Raw genomic sequence first — 16,686 nt, forward strand, 5'->3', positions numbered from 1 at the left:
GTCTGTAAGTTAATGTCCACTTCATTTAGTAAAGCATCCTCCTACTGAAAAAAGATGATCTCACTCACACCCAAGGGGAGTGACTGAGCACTCAGAAATCTGTGGTTTATTCTGTATAGCTTAAGGATGGCCTTCTCAACAAAGGGTCTTCCTGTGGTATATGCAGTGTACTTCACTGGCGCTGTTTAGCAGGGGGAACAGATGGGATAGGTTGGAGGTCAGATTACCCACTGCCATCACATCATCCAGCTAAACATCCGGCAAGATGCATCACACACTGCCTGCCAAGGAGATCTGTGGGATTTAAATGAACCCATCATGAGCAGTGAAGCAGAAACCCTCCAAGCAACAAGGTTTCTTTGTGAAACTATTGACAATTCATATCAAACGTCTGTATACTAGATGAACAAAAAAGACCTTCGTGGGCATTTAAAAATGCATTTTTAATGCATGAATCCAATCCAGGTCTGTATAGATTCATACATGAAAGTAATCTGTTTTACTGGACTGTTCTCAATGTTACTCAAAATAGTCAGTTTTATTCTTATCAGTGCCTTGCAAACTGAATACAGGTAGAACAAAGCACTGGAGAGAGCGCAGTTGGAGCACTGGCAACACCTGGTGAACACCTGGGCCTCCATAGTAACCAGACCCCTTGGGGGAGGGGGGAGGACTACAGGGAGGCAGACTGCCCGGCGACCGCCTCCCGGATGGTGTGCCTTCGCCACACGCCCGCGTGCACATCACACACATGCACCAACTCAATTGTACCAGCACAGAATATGTCAGAATAGATCAAGGCATTATTTAACTTTGGAATTCCTAATCCACGGGATGCACTGCAGATTTAGATTTTTTACTCCAGTTGTCTGTTTAGTTGTGTTGACCAGGTTTGTTGAATGCTGACTGCGGACATTATATCCACGGCCTGCAAGGCTTGCTCTGGTCAGGATGTAAAGCAGAATCACATTGCAGAGCGGGGATAGGAATCAGGAAGCTTTGCCAGGACAGGAATTCCCCTTTTAGGGTTACAGGTATGAGGTTAACATGAAGCAATGGCAAAAATGTGGAAGCACGAAAAAAAATCCAGAAAAAGGTTAACAAAACAAAAAAACAAGTGAATGCAATAATATTATTATTATTATTATTCCAATAAAATACATCCACAAAAGTAGTACTAGATAACCTTAATGAGACATCTTTGCAGTCTTTTTCGCAATACCCTAATCCTGTGTCTCACGCTAATAATTTCTATGCTGATTATTCTGGTTTGCATCCAGTTCCTGAATCTAGTTGAACACAGCTACAGATGAGCACCATGAAAGGTTCTATGCTGAGTATTGTGTGAATGAGATGTTCTCCTGGGGTTGTGCTGGTTTTTGTGCAGTCCAAGAATATGCAGTCAAGTGAATTGTCATCTCAAACTTGCCATAGTGTCAGAATGCTTGTGCTGCACTCTGAGATGGATTGTTATCCCTTCCAGGGGTTCCCCAACTTTGTGCCCTGTGCCTCTTGGGATAGACTCCAGGCTTATTGTGACCTGGTTCTGGATAAGTGGATAAAAGATGGATGGATGGATGGATGGATGGATGGGGGAAATAGGGGGGGTTTTCCTGACAGTCATGACTCATGCCGATGTGATTGGGATGAAGCTACAGGAGCAGGTCAAGGCACTTTGGCCAAGTTTTATACAAGCCCCGCCCATCTCAGGATATTTCATTAGCCACCCGTCTTTTTTGCCCACCTCCAATCAGTGGTCTGGATGATTGACAGATGAAGAGCAGCTATGAAGCAGGAGACATAGAGATAAGATGATACACATCTCCATGAAGTTATCAGTGTTATCAATCTCTGTAGGAAGCAGTCTGGGTACCATCCCCAGAGACTCACACCACCCTAGCTGCTAAATGCTGAGGCCTCAAGAACTTCAGTGCTCACAGCAAGACAAAGATTGGGGGAATAATATTTAATGCCCCCATTTTCTATGTCTTTATGTGCTGTGCTTATATGATGTCTAATAATATGTATTATGTACCTCTGTATCTTACATTAAATCCATGACTGTCTCTACAAGCTGTGACTGTGACTGAGTATTCATGTGCCTCTTGGCCCCTGGGCAGTTTTTTAATGGTTATGCACATGGTCTTTTCCCTTAAAGGTTTATGCACTCTGACTAAGGTACTTAATCTGAATTGCTCCTATAAAATATAGACACTCTTCACTTAAAGACCTACCTGTTTCAAGACCACCTGGACTTAAGACCAGCTCTCTGGCCAGTTGGCATTGTACGCTGCATGAGAATTCTAGTCGTGGACATGGCAGCATGGCATCTCAGCATCAAGCATCTCATATCACCCTTTCTCAGTCTCAGTCTCGTTCCCGCAGTCGCTCAGCATTTACTACACTAGCATTTGCAACATTAAAACATTAAAAAAGATAGTTTACACAAACCCACTACGAGTAAAATATTGGTAAGGGGCATCTCTTACGCCCAGCGGGGGTGTGGCGCCCCAACCAAGCAATGAGCCATGATGTCACCAGCTCCCACTTATAAAACTCAGACACGATCGCACGTGTAAAGTATTGTTGCCTTCATCTCCCTTATTGAGCGATATCTTCTCCTTGTCTCTCATTCTTCCTTGTCTGCCCTGCCTGATCCCGTCCTGCTCACCTGCCTGTTCTGCCCCGTACTCCTGCCCCTCATCTCCTGTGTGCCTGTAGGATTGACTTCTCTGCCGTGCCTCGTGACCCTGACTACGTCTCTGGCATGCTGATTCTACGTCTGGTTGCCTGATCCCTCTAATAAACTCCCCAGTCTCCAGCATATGGGCCTCCTGCCCTTCCTGTGTACAGCAGCTCCTTGCTTATTGATCAGTTCGCTTAATGACTTAGTTGTAGGAACGTAACTCGTTCGTTAAGTGAGGAGTGTCTATATACATACTGTACAAGGGAAAGCAATCATTGGATTCAAGCTACCTGTTATGGCTGCGTGATTAATGCTCATGCAGCTCCTGTTATTGTGGGGATTATGCAGCAGAAAACGCGTTGGGGACTGTGAAGAAACGAATGAGAGCTGCTGCACCTGTTACGTGGCTACGGGCCTCAAGCCCCCCACACTCACCCGTCTCCTTCAGGTTCTCGAGCCTTAGCTATTCCCTTTGTCCACCCCCGGGAACCCCGCCTTAACCTCCCACCCCCAAAAAAACTAACTGCTTATCCAATCAGTCCGGCAGGAGGCACGTGCTGCCACTTATGTATGTGGTTTTAAAGCCAAAATGCTGCCAGCAAAAAAACGCAGTAGGGGTACCCAGAGTTAAAGCTGGCTTTTCCTGGTCTCTGCAGACATGCTTGAATGTGCTTTCCATTGTTCGGATGTTCCTCTCAGGTTCCCCCCCCCCCTCCCTGGACAAGAAAGCTGGGGAAAGGGGGTCAGAAATGCTCACAGGAGGGGATATTAAAGGGACAGCATGCTGGTAAATACAACCAACCATCACACCAATGTTCCGATGTCTGAGTCCCTACTGAAAGCCTGATAGATGAAGTCCTGCCTTCTGCATACATGTTGACTGCAAGCTGTCTAATTTTGCACTGTTCCGTATTGTTTTGCACTGTGTTATATTGTCTAACACTTGTTTAGTCCTTTGTAACTGAGTGTGGCAAAACAAACAAGCAATGCATCTGCTGCACAGGACCAATAAACAATCTTTAATCTTGACTTTCCTATAGAGTATGAATGAGAGTCTGGCCTGAAGGAACATAGGGCATTGTCAATGGATCAATCGCTACTTGTAGCAAAAACAGAAGGCCCCTGTATGTTATGCTCTCATTCAACTCTGGTTTAAATAACCACAGAACATCACCATGTTACCTCCAAGTACTTCACTGTATCTGTAACATCTTTCCTGAAACCGATAAGTGCAATCAAACGCCATTAGACACAAGTTACCTCCAACCCCCTTGGGGTCAAATAGTCTCTCCATTATCCTAAACCCACAGATTGATCCGTAAGTGAAGCTCGCACATGGAGAAACACCCAAAATGATAGTCCACTGTCATATTGTCTACTGGTTGCAGGATTGATTTGCACCCCGCTAAACGTGGCTTGGTCAGGTTGATCTGTGACCCTCCTCAGCTGGGTAAGCAATGGCTTTGAAAAGCAGGCTTTTTGGTGGCATATACTAGAGATTCTCACTGCCTGCCAAATTAGAAAGAAAGACAAAAAGTTTGTGTGCATGCATGTGATTTTTGTGAGAACAAATTTAAAACACTCCAATAAAGACAGAAACTGAAAAACACACATCACAATATTATTTTTTAAGAAAGGAAAAGTTCCTAAAATTTTTATTGTCAATGTTCATCTTTCTTTAAATTTTCTTGGGAAGGAGTTAGGACTAGTTAATGACAAAGGATCCCCAGACATAAACAGGGGTGCAACTGTAGGGTGCTGAGAGCGACGCCATCTTGTGGCTCCTTACCACACGGCCACGTCACTCGATGGCTGAACATGAAGCCCCCTGCTGTAATGCTTGCAAATCTATTCACGGACTCTGGGTCCAAGATAAAAACCGGAGACTCATAATGAATGTGCAATGAGAGAACGGAGGTCACATACGCAGACCCTCGTTTTGATATCGCTGTGAGCCACGCTGTGAAATAAACCCTCCTTTAGGGAACAATAAAAAATCTGTTTGTTCCTGGGCATGGCAAACCAAACCTTCCTTTTTAGATAATCACAAAAGCGAGAGTCTATTCAGTCCTGAGCTTTTCCAGCACCTAAGTCCTTCAGTCTAGAAAATAATTCACATACAGACACCCAAACACACCAACAGACAATAAACAAATGCCAGCGTGCCTGGTAATTACAAGCTTATTTTTCTCTTTCTCTGTCTCCCCTTCCCCCAGCTGTTTAATATTCTGGTTCAGGAGAGGTCATCACAGGGCAGTCCGGTATTTTTCAGGCCCCACCCGGGAAACAGAGGCGCGATTATGCAAATGAGCCAGGCTCCCCTCTGCTTCTGACAGGCTGCTTATCAGTGCTGCCTTCTGCAAGCTGCTATCGCAGGAGCAGGGCTTCCTTGCGCATGCACAAATGCGGAAACACCCGGCGTACACAGTCACACGTGTGGGCGCTCCGCCTGCCCCGCTCAAAGGCACGCCATCCCTGGGACACACAGGCGGAGGCTAATAGCATTAAACGTCGAAGGAGCTCCGATTTTGTTAGTGGTGAATGGGCCAAGATTAGATCATGTGGCGTGCATTTTCTTATGGCTAGAGGTCATACACCTACTTAACAAGTCAGCTTGTTTTGGGGGGGGGGGGGGGGGTGAAACAGATGACGGATGAAGTAAAAATGGTGCTGTCAAGTGGAAGGGGGTGCAGTCTGGCCTCTAGCTATCTGAAAGGTGACGGGCAGGACAGTTACAGTAATCACATCATGGAAACACATCACAGATGACATCAGAGACCCCCACAGACCTGTCAAATACATTATTATTATTATTATTATTATTTGTAGCAGTAGTAATGGTAGCACCAGCAGCAGTAGTAGTATTGTTGTTGTTAAGTACAAGTAAGGAATAGTAGGATTTATTGGAAAGGAAACCTTAGTTAAAAGGCCCATTAAGCTTGTTCAGCTTTCCTTAAGACCTCAAAGACTGTTTGTCCCAGATGATATAAAGCATTTTCATGTTACATACCAGCCACGACAGAAAAATGTCCATGTTACCCGAAACCAGTGACGGCCATTTTGCTGGATGCCTCTTCTTTGTCTGTTACTGTTCGAGGCCTCAGCTTTGGATGACCAGGCCCAGGTCGTGGACTGGGTGGTCATTCTGTGGTGAGCCGCAGATGCCTCAACCGTCTCATTCGGGGCCTTTTTTACGCCTGTCCCATGCACCAATTAGCATGGGGTGTCAAGCTGTTGCCAAGGTCTCCCGGCTCCACGCCTGGCAACTACAGGCTGTCAGTCACCCAGCAACTGCAAGACAAGAAGGGCCAGTGACACGTGGTGGCACGTGCAGCCACAGCGGGGGCCAGTGGCAGCAGATAATCACTGAGAGGTGATGACTGGGCCCAGGGACTCACAAATAGCCCAGCCCGGAAGAATGGACCCACATTTCTTAATGTATGTTACAGGTATGTCTCAACCAATTAATATCTATAATGTTAATATATAACATTGTATATACAATGTATATGTATATATAATGTCTATATCTATAATGCCTGTATATCATGCATAATCTCTACATATATAATATTAATATTTTCATGTGAAATTAACTCCTGCCAACATGGAATCTAAGGATTATGTATATCAACTGAATAATTGTGTAAATTAGTTGGTGACTTTAAATTGCACACAGAATATGACTGTGTGTCTGAGTGTGTACATGTGTGAGTGTGTATGTGCCCTGTGATGGGCTGGCATCCCATTCAGGGTGTTTCCCAGCCTTCTGCCCAGTCCTGCCTGGGACAGGCTCCAGGGCCTCCTGCTGGAGAAGCAGCTGGAAGATGGATGAATGAATCATTATCATCTAGCTAAAAGAACAGTAACTGAATTAATAACTGTTTTTCATTACTTGAAAAGATGAAAATTACACACAACACAACATTATTCTCTAAAAAACTTCTGCGTATAATTTGGAGAAGCTGGTTGTTGAGATATTAGAATACACAAATGTAAAAATAAATTATTTGCAAACTTTATGCTGTAGAAAACCAATGTTTTCCTTTGTTACCAAGTACAGTTCCATCCATCCATCCATTATCCAACCCGCTTATCCTACTGGGTCGCGGGGGGTCCGGACCCTATCCCGGAAGCAATGGGCATGAGGCAGGGAACAACCCTGGATGGGGGGCCAGCCCATCGCAGGGCACCAAGTACAGTTTTTAATTTTATTTAGATAACACAAAATAAAAAAGTTTCTAAATAAAAAAGTTAAATGCATTTAGTGTTACATAAAAATTCTGGTTTGATAGCACAAGATTAAAGTAATGATTAAAATATTTCAGTGCAGACCTTGATAGGTCCAAAAGCAAGCCCAGAAAAGAGATGGAAGTCAAAGGGTTAAACAAGGCCAGCACCCCAAAGGACTTCCCTCTGTTGCTGACATGATAAGCTTCAGTGTATACCCTGTATGACCTCCCTAAAACACAGCAAGGGTAAACCAAATGAGCACTTGATTAGGATCAACTACCACGACACATACAATTCATTAGTGGTCCGTTCATTGAGGTTATTAGAACAACAGAATTATTTAAAATACTTGCGTCTATATCTGATAGCTGTATCATTTTTACTCTACTTTAGCCACTATAAGCATAATCTGGACACTGAGACAACATCCAAGGCTTTGCTCCCATGGCAACACTGGTCACACAACAAGTCTCTTCCAGGGCACTACAGGGGTCTGTGTGCAGAGACATGGGCACAGATTACACCAAGAAAAGCAGAGAGCTAGAAAGGAGAACAACTGAGCAAAGTCAGTGTGCAGCTGAAATCAGAATTCCACAGTAATAAAACTACAAACTTGCTTGGCTGCTCTTCCTCCGTGGGCAGCAAGAAATATATTTTTTTGTTTTTTTTCTGTGCATATCTTGTAACCCTGTGCCACATAACGAAAGCTGGAAGCGTCGTGGTCTTGCTGGCTCGACAGGCCCATATGGCCACGCCGCCGTCTATTATCTGTAATGCAGATGACTCCCACGTGGCACAAACTGATGGCGTGTCCAGCTGGAGGGTCCAATCGTTCCTTTGACAGGATGAACCCCCTCCTGGCTCCCATTCTGCCGTCTACTAGGCCGCCAAAGCCGTTTACTGGGCCCAGCGGCGGGAACAAACTTCTAATAACCTCACATCTAATAAACACTCCAGAGAAACTTCTCAGCTTTGTGTTTTCAATGGTTTTCCAATAAATACCAAATCCAGCATTTACTCAGTTCGCAGTATAAAGTCAAATCATTTCATCTACTGGCATATATTATACATTGAATGATATATTTCTTTAAGCCATATATTTTGATATACAAAGCAAGGTCACTAGTTTAACTCATTTGTCAGGTAAGAAGTGCATCTATTATGTTATCAACTATATTAGTGCAGATAGGGCAGGCAGGTCTTTATATGTGGTACATCCATCCTCCTGCCACTCCAGGACTGAATTAGCAGGAACTGACTGTTTCCCAGATGGCAGGGGTTGGAAGGCTGTACATAAGATTCAAGAACCTGCTTGGATTAGAGAAGGACAAGATCAGGTCAGCAGTGAAGGCCATGTTCAAGGTGAATCAGGATTTATGCGCAGACTGTTTTCAGATAGACAAGGGTGGTCCTGTGAGCCATCTGCTCATGACTTCAGAAGGTTTACTCTGAGCAGACACAATTTGTTTGGTTTTATTTTTGACTAAGTCATCACAAGCCATTGAACTTTGGATTGTAATGCTTACAGATTATATAGGAAATATTCTAACATACAGGCTTCATGCATTGTACTTTGCAACAGCATATACACTATCCTGCATCCAAAGATACGATTCATTCAGATACCTGTTAGAAATTAATTTCTCAAGTGTAAGAAGGCCATCTGTCTTTACCTTCTTTTGTTATGCTTCTGCTGGGATCTACGGAGGTGACCACCACCTTCTGATCCTCTGTTTTCTATGTTATTCTCCTCTTGGATACAACCTCTTAGCTCTTCCATTAAACATCAATCAGCTTCTCACGGGTGGGTTTCCTGAAAGCTTCGCAATGATAAATAGGTTTCCTGAAAGCTTCATAATGCTAAATAGTTTGTTATCTACCACTTAAGATCAATTGTTAATTAGCGAGCGTTACTTGAAGCCCTTCGTAACTCAAGTAGTTTGAAATCTTGCTCATAAATTAGCGAGTGCTCTGACCTACTCATTTTCTGAAATGTATGAAATTTTGCCTGCCATTCTGTAATAGAGACACGGATGTCACCAGAGAATGATCTCAAAAGAACAGTGATGCTCTTTTTTTGACAACTTAATAATGATGATGTATATGACTATGATGATATAAAACTATAATGTAGGCTTTCAATTAGCGCAAAAAGGGCTTGTTATTTTAACACCTATATACAATGCACAATATACAAAAATAAAGGGACCAAGAGGGGTCAAAAACAGCACAGGAACATTAAGAACAAACTAAAGAAACCACAAAGTAAACATAACTGGGGAAGACTAGGAAACAACCACAGCTACTAACAAGGACAAAAAATCAATCAAGCAGCACAGGCATGGAATAACAAGTAACAGGTTAAATACATCGCAATTCTCAAGCACAGGTACACAGGTACCAACACAGAGGTTAAAAACACTAGGAAAAGGATAGGAACATAAGCACAGAGAGAACAAAATAAGGTACAAGCGGGGTAAACCTAAGCAGGGACACAAACATAAACCATAACAGACGCTAAGGAAAAACCAATGATAATTACACAGCAGGTAAGGTTGGCTTCCATCCTGCCTCAAACTCATGACTGGAGGGGTACAGCCTCTGAGCCACATGCTCAACCCATAGAGCTACACAGCGGCCCAGGGAAGCAGGAAAACACACTAGGGGCATAAAGGTTGCAAGACCGTTGGGGGGGAAACAGGACCAGCGATGCCTGCTGGCCAAAAGGAGACAAGGCACATAGGACCAGGTAAGACAGGCGCCTCCCCTTACAGAACGACCCTGAAATTCAATTCGTAAAATTAGTTGAAGACTGGATGCTGAATCACAATTCAAATGTGAATATAAGCAGAATGAAAATGGAATTGAATTCACATAAAGTAATACACACAGTGTATGTGCAGCTGTAACAAAATAGCTTAATATTTCTTTACATACATACATGGCATATATTGAATCCCCTGTGATCACAAAAATTTACGAAGGCAACCCCTCACCCCCAGTCATTTTGCATACCTGGGTGGCAGAGCACAAGGACAAGCCATGGACACTTACGAGAAGAGCTACTGCAAAATCCTCAAAAATGCTAACACAAATAGACAGTTAAAAAAGCAAAAGCAAAATATTTGCCCACATAAAAGGACTTAGAGGGCCAACATAATCCAAATGTAGTTAAAAGAGGCACACGCTACTATTTACATGAGCCCGTAACTTACATGAACAGTACAGTATTACTTACATGTACACGTGTACACATACAAACTACATGTTATTTATGAGGTGCAAGGTTTATAATAGGATGTTAGTTCAGTCTGAGCTAGCGAATCATCCCGTTTTATTCTTGCAGTGGTCATCCAGTCAGCAGCAAGTGAGCTTGATGATTTTTTCTTTACTCTTCCAAATATCGCCTACCGTAGACTTAGCCACTCCAAAATGGTCTGCAACAACTCTGTGTGATTTTCCTTTTCGTATCTCTGTAATGATATCGAGCATCTTTTGGAGGGACATGACACTAGACTTCCTTTTTGAAGCCAAGAATTTTTCAGTTTTACGCGCCGCTGCTGCGCTGCAAGTTCAGCTCCGCCCACAGCCTCGTCCTCTAGCTCGCCCTCCATTCGACATTCGCTCCGCCTCCACGTGCAGACTCCGCCCACAGCCTCGTCCTCTAGGCTCTAGCTCGCTCTCCATTCGACTTCGCTCCGCCTCCACGTGCAGACTCCGCCCACAACACGCTGTATGCGGAATTCGTCACTTCCGTCTTCCGAAGTGAAAAGCCGACTGCGAGATGTCTCGGGAGCTTTGCTCGCTTATTGATTACTGTTGTTGGCTTGCTTTTCTTTGATGAATATTACTGTGTATGATTTGTTTGGTTTATTCGCTTTGTCCTTGTCTGTACTTTCGCTTGGGGTTTACTTGCTATTTGGTTTCGAACTCTCGCCCGGTTTTGTTTAACGTCTTCGCGCGGCCCTCGTACGCTTTGATCTCTGTGTGTGTGTGTCAGGTGCATAGGGAGTGACTGTATGTCAGAATAGTGCCATATGTACTTGTATGTGTACTTTCCAATTTGCACCCGTAAAAAGAAATTTGCTCGCACTGAGCACAATTTTCATTCGCAAAAAAAAATATTTTGTAAGTCAATATTTTTTGTAAATGCGAAACCAAACATCTTCATAAAAATATTTTTTACAAAGATAGAATGATTTTCAAGTACAAAACCTGTATTGCAAATCCAAGTCCTCTTGCAAATACCAACCTGCGAGTGCAAATTCACACTTGCGCATATAAATAATTTTGGCACTAATTTGCCTAGCGCTTTGCAGATAAATATTTGCTCGCATAGCCACCAATCAAATTAATTCATATTCTAGCCAATCATAAAGCTGCAGGTAAGGTAACAACCAATCCTGGCCTTCCAGTAAAAAAAACATGCTGAAGAAGATGAAGGTGTTAGACCAGGACTTTATACGGGAAGATAGTAGTCAGAATTTTGAATAAATCCAACGATTTGATAAAAATTGTACTGACGTACAGAATAAATTAGCCACGCTAGCTGTAATAATATGATAAAGCCTTATCAAATGTCACGCCTGAGGGGGCGGAGCCCGACAGGTGAACCCATTTCCGGAAGTCATCCACCCACAGACTTAAGGAGGAAGCAAACGAACCGACAGTGCGAAGTATTGCGTTCATGTTATATGACCTACCGAGCATTTCTCCTGTCTTCCGTCTCCCCGAGCTCCCGTTCCTTACCTGTCCTCCTCTTGTTGGATCCTTACCTCTCATCCTTCCCTCCACAGTACCGATCCCGTACCTGACCCGCCAAGCCCGGCTCTTCGTGATTCCCCTACCTGAGTGTGTGTGTGTCCTGTCACGCCTCGTCGGACTGACCACCCCGGAAACGACCTCTTCGTCTGGCTTTGGACCACGAGTATTGCGCGCCCCTTGTCGATCTCTCCGACTCCGATCCCCGTTCCGGGGCTTTGCCCCTGATTCCACACCCGGTCCGATTCCCCGGACTCGGAACCGAGCGGACTGTCTCATCGCGGTCGCCAGACCGGGTGTTACCTCTTGCTCGCTGTGTATTAAACTTCTATTCCCCTGCATCCCTGGATCCGGGTCTTTGCTCTCTCTCTCTCTCCGCGACATCAAACTATGATGCAATTAATTTGTTTACCGATGCTAATTCTGTCATGACCTGCTCGTTCGATCCTCCTGTGTGCCACGCCCCCCTCGTTGCCTCATGTTAATTCCCGATTGTAATCACCTGTTGCCTGTTCTGTTTGGCCTATCCTGTGTATTTAGTCCGCGTCTGAGTCAGTATTCCCCAGATCAGTCATTGATGTTGTCTGCCGTATTGTCCTGTCCGCTCCAAATAAACCCTGTTTCTACCCGTAATCACGGCTCGACTCGCCTGCTTCCCCGCTCGCGACGCAACAAATTCTATTTTTAGCTAGGTGTTTCAGCTGACATGTTTTTAAAATTAGCAATAAACTTTTTTGAATGCTTACAGGTTACTTGTTAAATCAGTGTTTCATACCAAGTCTACTAAGACCGTGAATATGTTTTGTTTTTTAATGTCTTTTAACTTATGTAGCTAATATAATAATGAATAGATATGTTATTAAAAGGAGTGCTGTAGTATTTTATTCTAAGTTCTAAGTTACATGAACATATAAAACAAGTAATTCATGATACAGTAATTATCCAGTAGTACGGTTATGGTATGCAGGACACCAGTGGTTTTATGATTGGCTAGAAAATGAATTAATTTGATTGGTGGATATGCGAGCAAATATTTATCTTCAAAGCGCTAGGCAAGTTAGTGCCAAAATTATTTATGTGCGCAAGTGTGAATTTCCAGTCACAGGTTGGTATTTGCAAGAGGTCTTGGATTTGCAATACAGGTTTTGTACTTGAAAACCATTCTATCTTTGTGAAAAATATTTTTATGAAGATGTTTGGTTTCGCATTTACAAAAAATATTGACTTGCATTTGCAAAATATCTTTTTTTGCGAATGAAAATTGTGTTCAGTGCGAGCAAATTTCTTTTTACGGGTGCAAATTGGAAAGTACACATACAAGTACATATGGCACTATTCTGACTCCATATGACTGCCATTTTTGCTTTGCGACCTTATGTTGTATACTGTTTTGATTGGGAGTAAGGTGTAGAATTTGTTGTTGTGTTTTTGTGTTCGGAAGCTGGGTTTTGTTTATTGTTTTCGCTATAGTCACTCCTGAGTCTTTTTGCACCGGGTTTATTTGTTCTGTGTCCGTGGCGTGTCAAAACGTTTTTTAAAAAATACCCCTTTGTCCACATGTGTTCCCTACCTAAAGCAGGAGAAATTCTTTTTCTGACTGGCGTAGGCTACATCCACACTTATTTTCATTTAAAAATGCAGACATTAATCTCCATTTTCGTCTTTTGTCTACACTACCCCAGAATTGTCAGTCACCCAAAACTCAAACTTCTGCTCTCAGAGCCATATTTTTGTAAAAAAAAAAAAAAAAAAAAATTTCGCATGAAAACTATGGAGGGCTAAGAGTGCCAAAATTAAATAAATAAATACACCAATAATTAATTAATTAAATGTGCCATGAATTGTTTAAAATGGGAAATATAAAGAGAAACTATTACTTAAATGTGTCATGAATTATTTAAAATGGGAAATAAAAATATTGTTAATTAAATGTGCCATGAATTATTATCTACCATTAGAAATAAAATCATTATTAATTAATTACATGTGTCATTTACAATTATTTCACTATTTATTTAATTTTGGCACTTTCACCATATCATGAATTAATTTTATCTGTCAGTGTGACCCATCAAAGTCAGTAGGCGGGACAAACAATGATCTATCTGGATCTTGTGCAGCCAATTGTTTTGGTCTGAAGCTGTGTCATTTCCAACATGGCGCTACCAATCATGGACCAGGCCCAATACTGCGCATGTATTCACATTTTGCGGCAGACAGTGATTCAGGGCATGGATGTCGTGTATCATCACTCATTGGTCACGTATTGTGAGATGGGTCATTGATGTTTATAGGCTATTTGTAGTTCAGCCGTCACTTTATTGTGGTATTTAAACCATATTGCTTTGCCGATTGTAATATTTGCATCTGTGTGCGCGTTGCTATTAGTGCCTGACAGTAATCTTACATAAGGTTTTTCCCAATGGTATTGCTGAATAGATGCCTTTTGTTTAGAAATTGTAATAAAATTGAGGTGTATATCAATCTTGTGTACCCATATTGCTTATCAAGGGGCTGTGATATATGTACAGCATTTTCTAAAAAAAAAAAAAAGTCACTCCAAAATAATAGTTAAGAACTTTTATTTGCACAACATAAACAATGTTTATGTTGTGCGGTTTGGCCCAAGATAAAACAATCGGTCGTCTGTCAGAAACAAATATAATTTGCTTCATTTAGCACCACAAGACACAGCTGCCATAACTGAAACGAGTGTGTAGTAATTACACTGATACAATAAAAAAAAAAAATGACTAAGGAGAAAAAAAAGCAGGCTTAGTTTAAGTAACTTCACAGCACATCGAACTGGGTAACATTAAAGTAATGTCACCTTTGACTGTAAAATTGATGGCCATACCCTGTATTTTACGTCGCTCCTTCTGAAGCACATTTGGCATTAAAGGCCTAATGCGAAATAAAATCTTTTAAAGTCGAAGGACTCCATCATTATCCTGTTAATTCTCTTTCCTCTCTGTCGACATTATCACCAAAAATCAACAAACGATGAAATGTGACACGATGCCATAAAGAAGTCGCAAGCGTGCGCATGCGTAGTAGCGGAAGTTACATTTTCGGTAGGTGTAACATTTTCGGTAGTGACTGTCACTACCGAAAATGTTACACCTACCGAAAATGTAACTTCCGCTACTACGCATGCGCACGCTTGCGACTTCTGGAAGGAGGCGTGCTATTTTTACGGCATCGCGTCACATTTCATCGTCTGTTGATTTTTGATAAGAATGTCGACAGCGAGAAGAAAGAGAAGATTTAACCGGATAATGATGGAGTCCTTCGACTTTAAAAGATTTTATTTCGCATAGGCCTTTAATGCCCAATGTGCTTCAGAAGGAGCGACGTAAAATACAGGGTATGGCCATCAATTTTACAGTCAAAGGTGACATTACTTTAATGTTACCATTATGTACTACTCCCAGTTCGATGTGCTGTGAAGTTACTTAAACTAAGCCTGCTTTTTTTCTCCTTAGTCATTTCATTTCTTAATTGTGTCAGTGTAATTACCACACACTCGTGTCAGTTATGGCAGCTGTGTCTTGTGGTGCTAAATAAAGCAAATTATATTTGTTTCTGACAGACGACCGATTGTTTTTTCTTGGGCCAAACCGCACAACATAAACATTGTTTATGTTGTGCAAATAAAAGTTCTTAACTATTATTTTGGTGTGTTTTTTTTTTTTTAGAAAATGCTGTACATATATCACAGCCCCTTGATAAGCAATATGGGTACACAAGATTGATATACACCCCAATTTATTACGTTTTCTAAAGAAAAGGCATCTATTCAGCAATACCATTGGGAAAAACCTTATGTAAGATTACTGTCAGGCACTACAAACAACGCGCACACAGATGCAAATATTACAATCGGCAAAGCAATATGGTTTAAATACCACACTAAAGTGACGGCTGAACTACAAATATAAACATCAATGACTCATCTCACAATACAGTACGTGACTAATGAATGATGATACACGACGTCCACGCCCTGAATCACGCAATCATGGTCTGCCGCAAAATGTGAATACATGCGCAGTATCGGGCCTGTGGAAGTGTACATTACGCATGCGTAATAAAGAAGTGCCAGAAAATGTGGTTTCGTGGACGCATGCGTGATGAATGTGCGCATGCGTAGTAGCGGAAGTTACATTTTCGGTAGGTGTAACATTTTCGGTAGTGACAGTGACACCCCTACCTATATCGCTCAATTAAGGCCGTTGCGAAATTCTTGATAATCTTTGATTATTATAGGTAGCAATGTAAAAACAAATACTGTCATCTATTGTCTCGGAGTATGTTGACGGGTCCCGTACCGATCCATTATCTGGGATCTATTTGTTTTGACTTGCTGTACAGGGTAACCAATCAGATGTTACTCTCGGTTGACGACCCGCAGTGACAGATAAAATTAATTCATGATGTGGTGAAAGTGCCAAAATTAAATAAATAGTGAGATAATTGTAAATGACACATGTAATTAATTAATAATGATTTTATTTCTAATGGTAGATAATAATTCATGGCACATTTAATTAAGGATATTTTTATTTTTGCCATTTTAAATAATTCATGACATATTTAAGTAATAATTTATCTTTATATTTCCCATTTTAAACAATTCATGGCACATTTAATTAAATAAATACACCAATAATTAATTATTTAATTTTGGCACTCTTAGCCCTCCATAGAAAACGTCATATGAGTGTAAACGTAAGAGAACGTAAATGACAATCAATTGCAGTTTTGGCCCAATCCCAAACCGGTCCCTACACACTCCGCCTCACCACTCCGCCTTCGTTTGCGCGTTCCCAAGACCCGTCGCCATGTTGAAGTGTGTCTCAAAGCAGCAAGGGCTAAGGGGGAGTGGTCGATTATGCCCTCCTTTAGCGAGTCGGCAACGATGGTGGCTCGCGCGATTTCACTACCACTTCCATATCCCATAATTCCTAGCGCACAGGAAACAGAACAGCGCGATAATTTAATAA

The sequence above is a fragment of the Paramormyrops kingsleyae genome, chromosome 19 (assembly GCF_048594095.1).
Source record: "Paramormyrops kingsleyae isolate MSU_618 chromosome 19, PKINGS_0.4, whole genome shotgun sequence".
NCBI classification, from domain to species: Eukaryota; Metazoa; Chordata; class Actinopteri; order Osteoglossiformes; family Mormyridae; genus Paramormyrops; species Paramormyrops kingsleyae.